Source organism: Pseudonaja textilis, chromosome 2, assembly GCF_049901715.1.
Source record: "Pseudonaja textilis isolate UNSWEBS1 chromosome 2, rPseTex1.2, whole genome shotgun sequence".
Lineage (NCBI taxonomy): Eukaryota > Metazoa > Chordata > Lepidosauria > Squamata > Elapidae > Pseudonaja > Pseudonaja textilis.
This window is the reverse complement of record NC_141991.1, coordinates 247,687,458-247,703,133: the sequence shown is the minus strand read 5'-3', so window position 1 is coordinate 247,703,133 and position 15,676 is coordinate 247,687,458. Positions and strand designations below refer to the sequence as shown.

General features: G+C 42.5%; 1 long non-coding RNA gene across 1 annotated transcript in view; it reads right to left on the bottom strand.

The window, feature by feature from the left end:
• Positions 1-295: 295 nt before the first annotated feature.
• Positions 296-15,676, bottom strand: part of LOC148127450 (uncharacterized) — a 54,724-nt gene continuing 39,343 nt past the window's right edge. Inside the window, exon 4 of the long non-coding RNA XR_015742415.1 lies at positions 296-666. This is a non-coding gene — a long non-coding RNA (uncharacterized LOC148127450). The remainder of the gene's footprint in view (positions 667-15,676) is intronic.

Here is a 15,676-nt window from a genome sequence, read left to right as displayed (position 1 = left end):
CATTTGGGGAGATTTAAATTTTAATATTGAAAATATGTAGAAAAGTTAATTGCTAAGCATGTAATGAAGCAGGATTAAGCTTTGAAGTTTAATGTCTGATGACGCATGGCTGTAGTGCATGCACCAGGAACCTTTGAACTAAGGTGTACAATTGAGAATCCTCAAAAGGAATTAAGGTCCTCCTACTGTGTTTGCAAAGTGGCCCAAGGCTCTTTCCACAAGTTGCAATAAAGTGATAACATATAATGTGACAGAAGAGGGAGGGAATAACTCTTAAATACAGTACAGAAGGAATAATTGTTAATCGTATTTTATTACTCAGCTAAAACTGTAAACTGAAACCAGTTATTTGAAGTACAATTGCTGGAAGATATTTCAGGTGGTCATATATATTTCTGTTGAGAGGAAGGGAGGGAGGGAGGGAAGGAAGGAGGAAAGGAGGAGAGAGAGGAGAGGGGAGGGGAGCAGAGGAGAGGAGAGGAAGGGCAAAGGGGAAAGAAGGAAGGAGGGAGGGAAGGAGGTGAGAGATATGAGGGGAAGGGAGCAGAGGAGAGCAGAGGACAAAGGGGAAAGAAGGAAGGAAGGGTTAGGAAAGCCATGATAGCATCTTCCAATACTTGAAGGGCTTCCACAGGGAAGAGGGCATCAATTTATTCTCCAAAGTACCTGAAGGCAAGACAAGACAAGACACAATGAGATCATACATCTACACTGGTGTGAGGGCAGAATGGAGAACCAAACACATAGATATCCTGAACTCCTTGGGTGAAAATATGTACTGGATATAAATAGATGATAGCTAGATAGCTAGATAGATGGATGGATGGATGGATGGATGGATGGATGGATGGATGGATGGATAAGGGAGGGAGGAAGTTAGAGAGAGAGAGAGAGAGAGAGAAAGAGAGAGAGAGAATAGAGATTGCAATTTTTATTTTTTCCTGAAGATAAAATACATTTTAAAAAACAACGAAACAAGAATTACAAACAAACCCTTCCCCAAAAGAAGAGAAAAAAAGTGGATATAAGAAATATAAAATCAACATTAAATACATAGCCTCTGGCCTTGTTGAATGCTGATAATTATTGTAATAGGTAAATAAGGTTAGTATAAGTATAGCATGTTATAAGTATTTTTTTTTCTCTCCTGATTTTAGCCAAAATTGCTTGTCCTATGTTTATGATCATCATATTTTAATAAATTTCACTTGACGAAGCTTAAAGTATCCATGGTTTGGCATCATGATATCCTTTTATAAAAATTTTTTACTGAAGAATCACAGAGAGAATGGACATTTTTGTCTAAGAACAGGAGTCTTTAAAAAAATGATTTTGTCTGTAGTAATAGATGAATAGTGATGTAGCCTCTTTCCTGCTACTGCTAAAAATCTCTCTGGGCGAAAAAAAACCACAAAAGAACTTTCGCTTGTTCAATGGAACCACATTATCTTCCATTTTCCCCACTTTCTCAGGCCTACCAATGCACAAAAACCATGTAATTACCATCTGACATAGATGTGATTGTGAGGGCCTGAAAATCAGGAATGCTAACTCTTCTCAAAATAAATTTCAATCTGATGCTGTGAATTTTACATTGAAATGAGGTTTTTCTATAAAACCCTGGAGAGAACCGCCTCGGTATGCAAGCATTAACAAATAGCTCAGCAAATCTAGGCTAAAGTGAACATTCAATCTGAGGAGGTCATACGCAGAATCTACTTTCCGCTACGGAAGGGGCAGAGCGGAGAAAGCCAAAGTTAACCTTCCCAGAACAGGAACACCGACAGCTGATTTATTTGCCTGTTTTGGCTCTCTAAGTCTGTGCTTGTCCTCCATGGTCCCACGAGTATATTGTGTTTCTGAGAGAGACAGAGACAGAGACAGACAGACAGACAGACAGACAGAGAGAAAGAGAGACAGAGAAAAAGACAAGAGAGAGAGACAGAGACAGAGAGACAGAAACAGAGACTGGTAGAGACAGAGAGAGAGAGAGAGAGACGGAGAGACAGAGAGAAAGACAGAGACAGAGACAAAGAGAGACAGAGAGAGAAAGAAAGAAAGAGAGAGAGAGAGGAAAGGGAACTAGAGGGGATGTAGAAAGTCAAGATCAAAGAGGTCCCAGTGATGGTAAATCCACTCAGGCAGTGACTCTTAAGAAAGGGACTTCAATAACTCTCAGGATCAAGATCAGAGCTCTCTGTCCAGAAAAGTGCGGTGTTAGAAACAGCTTAAGATCCTGCGCAGAACCTTCAAAGTCCCAGGCCTCTGGTAGAGTAAGGAGTGTCCCTAACATCCCCCAACATAGTCCGGCTGCAGTGCTGGAGGTGAGCGGTGGGCAAGTGAGGGAAACTCCATCTGTAATAGCAGTTGCTCCCCCAGTGTTAGCATCACTGCCTCAGCTCCACCTCAGATTGTCACCGTGAACCCTACTGTAAACTGTGCATGCTGGGGAACCAGGTTCCACACTCCTCCTCTCCTTCCACCCCTGGTCCATGGAAAAATTGTCTTTCAGGAAACCGGGTCTCTGGTGCCAAAAATGTTGGGGACTGGAGTAGTACAGGAGCTGAGTGTCAACGTTCCAACGAAACTCCCCATATCAATTCAGCACTCAGGAACAAAGTTCATCCAAGTAAGAATCTATTAAAGAAATCATATTGGCAAATCTGGGAAAACACAAATCTGATAGTTCCAGGTTTTCTCTTCCCAACAGAAGTTCAAAGATCCATCCCCTGCACCCACCAGTCCATCACGTGGTCTAATCCAATCATCATCCCAATTGGAAACATCCCTCCAGTCATTCCCCTCCAGGTGCAGGCCAACATGTCCTTGACTCTCTGAGAAAGAATGTTGTTGAGTCTAATCTTCTGCCTCTCTTTATGAAATCCCCCCTCCCAAATTTCCAGGCACTAATTGGGGCAGCCTCGGAGCTTCTGAGTAAAATATGTCCTCCAAGGCTGATGCCGAGATTGAAGAAGATACAGACCATTCATAGAGGTGAGACCTAATTTTTATTTATCTATTTGTAGACCTTTAGTGTTCACCCCAACATAACCAAGAGATCCTTATGGATTTGGCAGTGTGCACTTTCATGTCAATGTCCATTCCTAGTGACTGCCTGGACAAGACCCTTCAGCTTTCATAACAAGATCTTTGTCTTCTTCTTTCAAGAGTTGAGAGAGAGAGTGAGCTGGCTTTGGGCCTAAGGCAGCACTAGAAGTCACAGTCTCCTGGTGGTTGGCCCAAAGTCACCCAGTTGGTTTTCATGCCTAAAATGGAATTAGAACTCACAGTCTCTTGGTGATTGGTCCAAAGTTATCCAGCCAGCTTTCATGCCTAAAGCAGGATTAGAACTCACTGTCCTCTGATGATTGTTCAAAATCACCCAGCTGGCTTTCATGCCTAAGACACCAGTAAAATTCACTGTCTCTTCTGTCATGTTCTCATCATATTCTAAATAAGAACAGAACAGAACAGAATAGAAAATATGGAATGGAATGGAATGGAATGGAAGTAGAATAGAATAGAATAGAATAGAATAGAATAGAATAGAATAGAATAGAATAGAATAGAATAGAATAGAATAGTTGGAAGGGACCTTGGAGGTCTTCTAGTCCAACCCACCATTCAGTCAGGAAACCTATACCATTTCAGACAAATGGTTGTCCAATCTCGTCTTCAAAACTTCCAGAGTTGCAGAATTCACAGCTTCTGGAGGCAAGTCATTCTATTGATTAATTGTTCTGTCAGGAAATTTCTCCTTAGTTCTAACTTGCTTCTCTCCTTGATTAGTTTCCACCCATTGCTTCCTGTCCTGCCTTCTGGTGCTTTGGAGAATAGCTTGACCCCTTTGTGGCAACCCCTGAGATATCAGAACTCTGCTATCATGTCACCCCCCTAGTCCTTCTTTTCATTGAGCTAGACATACCCAATTCCAGCAACTGTTCTTTATACGTTTTAGCCTCGGTCCCCTAATCATCTTTGTTGCTGAATAATAAGCAACCTGACAGAAATGTGGGATAAGACCTGAGACAAAATGGATGGTAGGACCCAAGGATCAGCAAATTGGTATCAAAGGAAGGATGAAATGAAAAGGAATTGATTATTGATTTAATAAAAGAACTAGATTCCCTGGACCAGGAGCGCTTTGCCCTGAAAAGAGACTAACTGGACAATTAAGATCACGTAGACATCCTATGACTAGTTGTGATTGGATCACATCAAATGCTAAGCAAGACTTGTTCAAGCAAAGCACAGCCGGTAGTCTGGTTCTTCTTTTCTAAAGGGACCCAAGTAAGATCAATCAAAGGTTTGAGGATACTAAATTGAACACTGCAGAGTGTTCAAATCACAGTGTTGCACATGGAGTGATTCTGGAGTGCACTCAGAATTTGGCAGTAATGCTACTTCCAGTCAATCCAGGACATGCATGCAATTATTGTTCCAGCTGACCATTTTTTGTAAGCTACCCTTGCTAAAATAAAAATAAAAAACAAGGACAAATATGCTGAAAAAAACCGCTTCTATCCCAGGGCAGTAGCTCTTTTGAATTCTACTGTATAGTGCAGTGTTGGTGCAGTGTTGCGGGTTTTCGGATCAATGTATGGAGGGTGAAGGATGTGTGTTTGTGTTTATTTTCATGGTTATGGTCATGATGTGCACTGAAGATGGTGTTTGATTTCATTGTATGAGGTGCAATGACACTAAACTAAACTAAACTAAACTAAACTAAACTAAACTAAACTAAACTAAACTAAACTAAACTAAACTAAACTAAACTAAACTAAACTAAACTAAACTAAACTAAAGCATACTGTTCTAAAATCCATATGATTTTCCAGAAAGAATCAGAAGTAAGTCGGTAGAGATCCTCCGTCATGGCTGTCCCAAAGGTGCTTTTTCAGGAGGCAACTGAACTTTCCTGAACTTTGTCCTTTGAGACTGGAATGACTGAGAATCTCTACAGACTTTTAGCTATACAATTCGGGATGGAAACCCTTGGAATGGTGTGAGGGGAGGAATGGATTTCCAGGGAAAATATTGCAGACAACAGGAACCGGGTGTATTACTTAGGTGACTCTGAGGACACAGATAAACCTCCAAGTGCTTCAATGACCCTCTAAAACACAGGTGTCAAACTCAAGGCCCCTGGGCCGAATCTGGCCTGCAGGTTGCTCAGATCTGGCCCACGTGGCCGCCCTGAAACAGTGAAGGGCCGGCCCACAGTGCCTCTGCCAGCAAAAACAGAGCTCCCTTCCCGGGCTCCATTTTTGGTGGCAGGGGGCTGCAGGATGTTGAGCTGGTCATGCCCATCCTGGCCACCCCACCTCAGCCACACGCTCAGCCCCACCTGAGGTCAAACATAACCCTGATGAGGACCTCAATGAAATCAGGTTTGGCACCTCTGCTCTAAAAGAATGCAGATTACCAGATGATTGCAAGGAATATCAATCCTTCCATTCCCCACTATCCTGTCAGAGTTGAAGAAGCTTCTTGGATGAGAAGCAAAATGTCTCCAAAAGAAAAAAAAAAACAAGAAAGTCCAGTTGCCTCTTGAAAAGAGCATCTTTGAGATAATCAGCAGTGAGGTCCTGTTCTGATCTAGGCTTCCTTAGAAAGTATAAAATACAATCTTAGTGGTGGCAAAACCTCTTTCATTTCCACAGCTGTGAATTACATTCATTCACAGCCTGCAAGGCTTCACAAACAGTCTTTCAGGGAAATGTTTATAAACACCCACCTTTTCGTACTTGGAATGCGGCCAGAGAAGTAATTGCCAGACGCAGGGCAAGGCCAAACTTGACACAGAGTCAAACAGAACTTTTCAGAGCTTGAATCGACCAATCGAACTAATTGCTTCCTGCAAAAACTCACATCCCGTTCACTGCTCTTTTATGTCCTATGGGAGGAGCCAATCATCTCCGAGCTGTGGCCTTACTCCTGAGTCAACCCTGCTTCCTCAATTGTTCTTGTCTTCTGGTAGCCCTGCGCAGGCAGTTCCAGAAACACCCCTGTTTCACTGCTGTCTGAGTCTGAAGACAGCTGATGACTGCCAGCCTGCCCTGGCCCCATCCATGCCTCTGATGCTGAGCCCTCGTCCGAACCCTCCTCAGCCTCCAAGACTGGTCCAGGTTCCTCCCCAACCTCCTCACTACTGTCCAGCTGTGCTGTCAGCTCCTCAACAGGCCCTTCCGAGTAAACAGCAGAAGAGATGGACCACAAGAGAGTAGCTGAGATAAGTTTTCAATTTGGCTTTAAATGAATTCCCTGCATTTGCACCTCTGACATCCGCAGGAAGTAAGTTTCACAAATCTCAATTTATTTTATAGGGAACATTTATTGATTTTTTTTTATGGTCTCGCTTTGTTCTTCCTTCCCATCTCCAGTTCTCCTCCTTTTTTTTCTTCTTTTTTTTTCTGCCTGGATTGATTTAAGAGACCCAGTGGTGGTAACTCAGAAAGTCCCTTGTCCTTTCCTTGTCTCCACCCACCAGCTAAACACGTGTCAGATTCATCTATCATCACAAATATGACATTTACCATACAATTGACGCTGAAAACTAGGTTGGATAATGATCGTCCAATGCCATTTCATACTAGTCTGATAGAAATCAAATCCAGCGTTCGGAGAAAAATGGATGTCATCCAGAATTGTGTGACTTTTGTACATCACAATTGGTAAGCCAACCTTTCCCCCTGTAATGCTCTCAGAATGCTTTGGATCCAAGTCTCTCAGATTCTGACAACCTGCTTAAATGGGTTAGCTGAAGACCAAGAAGCTGCATTCACAATACAAAATAACCTTGTGTCAGCTTTGGAAGCCATATTTTACTTAGAAGCTTCGAGGCTGGCAAATTTAGTGCCTGGGAATTTGGGAGGGGGGATTTCATAGAGAGAGGCAGAAGATTAGACTCAACAACATTCTTTCTCAGAGAGTCAAGGACATGTTGGCCTGCACCTGGAGGGGAATGACTGGAGGGATGTCTCCAACTGGGACAATGATTGGATTGGACCATGTGATGGACTGGTGGGTGCAGGGGATAGATCTCTGAATTTCTTTTGGGAAGGAAAACCCAGAACTCTCAGATTTAGGTTTTCCCAGATGTGCCAGTGTGACTTCTTTAATAAATTCTTACTTGGATGAATTTTGTTTCTGAGTGCTGAATGAGAATGGCGAGTTTTATTGGTTAAGACTGTAACTGTAGTAATTATTCCTCCATAGCATGGACTATTTGAAGGGTTGGGGTTTTTTTTTATAGTTTTGTTCTGTTTTTGGGTATCTACCTTCAGTAACATTGTTGAGAAGGCATTGAATCCTGGCTAAATATAAGGCCCTTATGAATTTGGGGATTGTTATGTGGCTTAAATATCCAACTGGTTGGAGAAGATGAGCAAGGGTTCGTGTGTAGGGGGTTTCTGGAAAGTCTGCTTGCAACTCTAGATCAATAGCCCACAGTTTGAGATCAACCAAGCGTCTATTCATAGCCCACGAAGTTGATAGCTGGCTATGAAAAGCCATAAAGTTGAAATTTGGTATGTATTGTCTGGCAATCAAGATATATGCATGCCATCAACTATCTGTCAACATCCAGCTTGAGTGTCCAAATAAAAGGCCGGGATTATTTCATTTCTGAAAATCTTACTGTTTATTGAATATGTTCCATGGTAATGGCAAGGTAAAACTAACTATGAAATTCTCGGTTCACAGTATTAAACAATGATTTTCCCAGCCAGAGCTTCCACAAAATTATCTGCTACAACGTCCTACCAGTCAATGGCTACTTCAGCTTCAACTGCAACAATACAAGAGCATGCGACAGATACAAACGCAATGTAAACCGCTCCAAACTTGATTGCAGAAAGTACGACTTCAGCAACAGAGTGGTCAATGCCTGGAATGCACTACCTAACTCTGCTGTTCCATCCTCTAACCCCTACTCCTTTAACCTCAAACTATCTACTATTGACCTCACCCTATTCCTAACAGGTCTCTAAGAGGCGTGCATAAGTGCACAACCGTGCCTATCGTCCCTGCCCTATATTGTCCCCATTTATTCGTACCTATTTGCTGTATTCTTACTCATGTTTATACTTATACCTATTATCTTGTAAGTGATTGACAAATCAAATAAATAAATAAATAAATAGACCATGTAAACAAGTTCTCTTTGTTATGGAAACCATCTGCCTTCTTTGCACTTGTTAATATATCCTTGAAAAGTTTCCGGACTCTCACAAGCTTCGGTGGAACTATAGAAGTTTCGTTTCTTCAGCTAACCCATTTGTAATCAACACCTTACACCTCCTTACTCTAATGGACAAGTTAAAACAAGACACATGTACCTGCCAATGTTTCACTATTGACACAATCTCTGAGTTCAACTGTGGCCAAGGAAAGTTTTGAATATTCTGCTATGAAGGTGTCGACTTGCCTGGTTGGCCATGACCTTCCAGACAATCTGATATGGTTCCTGACAGCTGTGTAAGATTTCAGTTGTTCCCCAAAATCCTTGAATTCTTCCAAGGTCAGATTAATTTGCTCCGTTCTGTATTAATCGGTCTCTTTTCCTTTCATATAATCTTGCATTTTTTCCAGGTTCTCTCCAGTGGTGGGCTGCAACTGACTTAACAACTGGTTGTGAACGCATGCTTTGTGCGCCTGCTTTACGTGTGCTTTGCGTGTGCATGCAGCATTCAAAATGCGCCCATTTTAAGCTTCAAAAATTACCTTCTATGTCAGCGATGGTGAGTAAAACAGCTGAGGCGCAGCAATTGGCGCTGCTGCGTAAATCAGCCGAGCTAAAAAACAGGGAAATATAGGACAGGAAAGGGCAGGGGTGGTTGGGGCGGGGCCAAGTGCTCACCCAAACTACTGGTTTGCTAGAACCAGTGCAAACCGGTCTCATCCCACCACTGATTCCCTCTAGTGCAGGCGTCTTCAAACGTGGCAGCTTCAAGACTTATGGACACAAAGATAAAAACGCCAGTGCAACACTAGCAAAGTGTAAAATAAAAATTAAATTAAAATAGGGAGAAATAGCAGCTAAAGATGATGACATCATATCCGAGGAAAGTTCTCTTGGCCTCGCAAAGTTTTTAAAAGAGCAGTGAAGAAGGAGCTCGCCTGATCTCCCCAGGGGGGCTGTTCCCCAACTGGGACCCACATGTGAATGAGGCATGAAAGATTACCCAAGAACCATTTTTATACTGCTTCACTTCACCACAATGCAACACTTTGTAGCAGAGATGGTTGTGTACTCTTGCATCAAATAGTCAAATAATGATAAAGAGTCTTGAAAGTGATGGGGTTTCACTCTGTGCTCAGTGAAGGATCTACAATGCAAGGCAGCTGTAATATCTCCATAAGTTGCCCTGCCAAAGTCTGTTTGAATATTTGCAAGAAAGAAAAGTTCATCTCTCAGAATATGTTTTCCAGTGTCAACAATTTCTTATGCTTCTGAAGTTTCCCTTGATCTTGGCTGAGTCCTGCAGTTCTCTAGTTTCCAGCTTCTGGCTCTATATCAGCTTTCTGCTCTAGTACAAAAGTTCATCCAATCAGGGCAAGCTACGAGAATATAAAATGAGGGCAAACCCCACTCCCTACTAGCACTGATGGTGTTGCCTACTTTGGCAATGAGATGTCTGCAAGAAAACAACCAACCTCAGGGAACACTAAGGACCCCACAGTCCTCCTCCTCCTCCTTTCCACAACCCCGCTCCTTTCTAGCAATAATGGTGTTATTTATTTGGGTAATGAAACATCTGCAAGAAAACAAACCAACCTCAGAGAGCACATCATCCATTCAATCTTCTTCAGTTATTTGAAAACTATAATCAACGTGTATCTAAATTTGTTCTAATGCTAGTATGAATGTATGCAGGTGATGGGGAAAATATAGAACACCTTCACTCTGGTTTGACACTTTTCATAATGCAGATCTCTTTCCACATAGTTTTCATTAATGCATCTAATTTTGTACACAGCCTCCTCTAATGTAGAACTTTTAAACCCAATTGATCTTAATACATCTTAAAAAGGCATAAATATTGTCAGCAATTGCCCACATAGCTAAGCATGTCAACCAAAAGGTTGGCAGTTTGAGACTCAAATAACATATGACAGGGTGAGTTCCCATTCCTTCTCTCAGCTCCAGCCCACCTAGCAGCTCGAAAACATGTAAATGCGAGTAGATGTTGTGGTTAGCAGGCAGCAGGTGTGGACAGCTGAGGAGAGTGAGGACTCAGATGAGGGCTCAGGACCATTAGGGAGTGGAGTGCTGCCTTCAGAGATTGTGGGGGCTGGCAGCAGTGACGAGGAGGTTCCCGAGGAGCCTGTGCCAAGTGCGCATGAGCACAGGGTTGCTTGTAGGAAAGAGCAGCTGTAACATCTCAGGTGACTCAGGAGTAAGGCTGCAAGGTAATGGCCCCTCTTTCAAAAAGATAAAAGCCAGCTGTGAAGCGAACATTCTTTGCAGGAAGCAAAGATGTTTTGAAACTCCAGCCTCGTGGACATTCTAGTATCCTGAGTTTGTATTTGAAGATTCTTGTATTGCTAATTATTTCTTGTCTTTTATCTTTTGGCAGTCTTGCATAGTTTGGCAAAGCTTGCGCTTATCACAGCTAATTATTTTGCAGAAGCATTAAAAGGTTTCTGTTCACTTTGGATTGTGTTTGATTTGTTGGAAAAGGGCATGGGTGAGAGGGCACTTCATCCATTCAATCTTCTTCAGTTATTTTAAAAGTATTATCAACATGCATCTAAATTTGTTCTAGTGCTAGTATGCAGGTATGCAGGTGATGGGGAAAAAAACGGAACATCTTCACTCTGGTTTGACACTTTTCATAATGAAGATCGCTTCCCACACAGTTTTCATTAATGCATCTAATTTTGTACACAGCCTCCTCTAATGTAAAACTTTTAAACCCAATTGAACTTAATACAGAATATTCTAGAGAACTGGTAGGGGACATTTTGAGTAGTCCGGAGAACCGACAAATACCACCTCTGTCTGGCCCCGCCCCCATCTATTCTCTGCCTCCCAAGTCCCAGCTGATTGGCTGGGTCTCCTTTTGTTGCCCTGCACAGGAGAACGGAGCTGGAAAGCAGGTTAGTGGGGTGGGGAGGGAATGGAGATTTGCAGTAATCTTCCCCTAGGAGTGGGGAGGGAATGGGGATTTTACAGTATCCTTCCCCTGCCATAGTCACCAAGCCACACCCATCAAGCCACGCCATGCCCACCAAGCGACACACATGCTCTCCAAGCCACGCTCACAGAACCAGTAGTAAAAAAATTTGAATCCCACCACTGATGAGTCCAAAACTCAGAAGACTAAACCTCTGGAACTGGCTGACCCAAATTGGCAAAATTATCTGGGATACAATATTTGCCTTCATTCGTGAGCCCTAATTCTCGTCGTCTTATTCTGAACATCCTTTCCTTTCTCTGTATCCTTCTTAAAATACTCAGAACTGGTCACAGAACAGCAAGAAACAGTGACATGCCTGAATTTATCCAATGATATCTCCCTTCATAAGATTGATAGGCAATTGATTCGTTAAAAAGTAATTAAAAATAGAAGTTCTGTCCCTTCATTTGTCCTTCTAGTACGTTCATGTCCATTTGTAGCCGTTTCCCTAAATTATAGACTGATAAACTTCCTTGTAATAAGGTAGTCCAGGAAGAACTAGGAAAGGCAGACAAGGAAAATTAAACATGAATTCTAATACGAAGATTGCTATTCTCTGATTGGCCTGCAAATGTTTAACCACTTGTCTTTACTGCGAGGCGACAAAATCACCTCAAGAAACACAAGCCAGAATGAAGGAACGTCAGAAAAATGAATGAAGGGAGGAAGAAAGAATGAGAAACACGTCCGCCAAGATACCAAGCATCTGACAAGAATGTGCCGACATAATAATTTCTTTGACCTCAGCCATATGAGCCTCTGAAAAGAACAAAACAGCACCATTTCGTGGCATTTACAGTTTAAACCTTTCCTATTCAAGTTTCGAACAAAAAAAGCCAACAGCCCATTCTGGTCATGATTAAAATTCATAGGTTTGTAGTCGAGAACAGATGGAGAAGCCATTTTCGACCAGTCATATCCCAACTCTGCAAAATTAATTTGACAGCTTTGCATTAAAGCACTGATCAATATCCACTTTAGAACAGCAGAGGCTAACTGAGAAAAAAAATAAGTGACCGGAGTGTTACCAGACGAGGAAAAATGAATCTTTGAGACTTTTTTCCCTCTAAGCTTCCACCTACATCAGAAGTCTTGACCTCAATTCATTGATCGGTAGCAGTTAACATGACAAAAGGCCTGCTAGATATAGCCAACCCCTTTCTACTTGGGAACAATCAACCCCTGATACACTAAATGTTTGACAGAGAGAGTAGACTCCTGAATTAGTATTTGCTTTCTGGGGTCTGGTAGATGCAACCTTTTCTTCCTGGATTTTTCTTCCCGTTCTTTTTTAAGGACTCAGCAACAAAACGGCAATAGGAAAGTTGAATTTCTGTTAAACTCCGCCGTTATCTTTCCGCGCTGTTCCTGGACAGTTAAGAGTCCGAGACAAAGATAGAGATGATTAGGAATGGTTTCTCAACCTTTGGTTGAAGAGAAAATGCGGCTTGATCCCCTGGAAATATTAATGGTGGTCGCAATGGGTTGATTTTTGAAAACCTCCCTGAAATTGGGATGGTTTCCTTGTTATTCCACCCTAGGTGAGAAGATCTCACTGATCAATTGAAATGGTCAATTCCCATTTGTCAGCAATTTCTTATTAAAGTTAGTTTACTTTATTGTCATTGAATCTCATACAACGAAATTAAATGCAATCTTCAGTATACATTATACATAAAATAAAACACACATCCTTTACATTCTATACAGTTGAATTGAAAACCCCTGATATTGCATTAATATAGCACTATACAGTAGTATACTTCCCTGGGATAGAAGCTGTTTTTCAGCCTGTTTGTCCTTGTTTTTATTATCCTGTACCGTCTGCCAGATGGTAACAGTTCAAAAAAAGGGTGCCCAGGATGAGATGGATCTTTGAGAGTGTTTTGAACTTTCTTAAGGCAGCGGGAGCTATAAAGCTCTTCCAAAGAGGGGAGAGGGCAACCCATGATCCTCTGGGCAATGACGTTAACCCTCTGGAGCACTGCCTTACCTGCCACTGTGTAAAGGGATTTGAATGACCCAGAGATAAGGGACATATACCTATAGTTGAGAATATTTGCAGCTGAGGGTTGAACTATGGGGTCCTTGGTGCTTTCTGACCTTGGTTTTTTTCTTGCAGACATTTCATTACCCAATTAAGTAACATCAACAGTGCTAGAAGGGAATGCGGCTTCTTTTTATATGCTAGTGACTTGTCTTGTCAGAGTTGGTGAGAATAAACTTGGTGGTTTCTTGATTGGGCTGTTGTTTACTCCTTAATGGTTAGCTTGGCATTAATCTTAATGTTAATCTCTACTTAATCTCGGTGTTGATTGCTGGAGAGGAAATTTGGTCTTTTTATTTCCTTCCAAGGAGATTGTTACTATACCACAAAAATAGCAATACTGTTTAGACTTATATACCACGTCACAGTGCTTTACTAGCCTTGACCAACTCTCTAAGCAGTTTACAGAGATTACAGCCTATTGGCCCCAAAACAATCTGGCTCCTCATTTTACCGACCTCGGAAGGATGGAAGGCTGAGTGAACCTCGAGCCGATGAGATTTGAACTGCCAAACTGCTTGCAGACGGTAGTCAGCAGAAGTAGCCTGCAGTACCGCGTTCTAACCACTGTGCCACAACGGCTCTTCTAAGAACAACTAAAAAGGTAGAAAGTTCAACTTAAGACTTAGAATAACTTTATTGTCACTTTGGAATGTACACTAATCAGCATAAATTAAAATGAAATTTCCGTTGCCTACAGCTCTCAAAGGGTCACCACCTCCAATATACACTACATAAACATGACCTAAATTAATCAATTAAATAAATAAATTTTGAACACTTTCATAATTGGAGGGTTTGGAGATGTTTGAATAGACTGTGCACAGGTTTGGCTAGAACTAAAGACATGTTAACACGGGGGATCCTCCCCAAGGACAAGGATATTTACTGCAAATGTAGCACTATATTCAAACAACTATCCATCTTTTACAGTGCCCTCTGGGACCAGGGATGGGCTTCAAACATTTTTAGCAACCAGTTCTCTGCCCAGTTGCTGGGTGGACGTGGCCATGGTGGGCGTGGTCTCGTCAGCCTCCTGCACCACAGTGGGGAGGGGGGGAGTTTTCGCCCTCCCTGGGCTCCGGAGGCTTTCCTCGAGTCTCTAGAAGGGTGAAAACAGCTTCCTCAGGCTCTGGAAGTCCTTTGGAGGCCAGAAACAGGCCTGTTTCCAGCCTTCTCGAACTTCTGGGAGGCTGGTTTTTCACCATCCCTAGGTTCTGGAAGCTTTCCTTGAGCCTCCGGGAGCCATGGCCTACCCTGGCTCCGGAGGCCCTCTGGAGGCTGGAAATGGGCCAGTTTCTGGCTTTCCGTAGCCTCTGGGAGGCCCGTTTTTCGCTCTCCCCAAGCCATCACGTGGGCCCTGTACTTACCTGGCATCCAAAACAGGCTGCATGGAGACTCCTGGAAGGGGAGGGGCAGGTTGGGTGGGGCCAGCCAGGGGTGGGATTTGCCAGTTCGCCGAACCGGTCATTAAAAACGATAAATTTAGCTACCAGTTCACCTGAACCAGGGAGAACCGGTAGCAGCCCAGCCCTGTCCAGGACTGACCTGAACACAGAATGGCTTCCTGCTTGAAAATATTCCCGCCATCAACGTGGCCCAGTTTTTGGCTAGAATTATAAAGGTTTCCCCTGTCCCTTCGTGTCTGACTCTAGGGGGCGCTGCTCATCTCTGTTTCCTAGCCAAGGGAGCCGGCATTGTCTGAAGACATTTCCATGGTCACATGGCCAGCATGGCTATACATCAGAGATGCATGGAATGCTGTTACCTTCCCATCGAGCTTTGCGTGCTTTCAAACTGCTAGGTGGGCAGGAGCTGAGACGAGTAATGGGAGCTCACCCTCAGTTCTTTCCAGCTGACAAGCTCAGTGTCTTTAACTGTTGAGCCATAGCATCCCCTCAGAACTTATAAATCTATGTTAGAATAGAATTAGAATAGAATTCTTTTATTGGCCAAGTGTGATTGGACACACAAGGAATTTGTCTTAATGCAAATGCTCTCAGTGCACATAAAAGAAAAGATACATTCGTCAAGAGTCAAGAATAATCAGGTACAACACTTAATAATAGTCATAGGGTATAATAAACAATCAAATCATACTAGGAAACAGTCAATATAGATCGTAAGAATGCAAGCGACAAAGTTACAGTCCTACAGTCACAAGTGGGAAGGGATGGGTGATAAGGAGTGATGAGAAGATTAATAGTAATAGCAGTGCAGACTTTGTAAATAGTTGGACAGTGTTGAGGGAATTATTTGTTTAGCAGAGTGATGGCGTTTGGGAAAAAACTGTTCTTGTGTCTAGTTGTTCTGGTGTGCAGTGCTCTATAGCATCGTTTTGAGGGAAGGAGTTGAAACAGTTTATGTCCAGGATTTGAGGGGTCTGTAAATATTTTCACAGCCCTCTTTTTGACTCATGTTTTTATTAAAGTTTTTCATCTTTTAA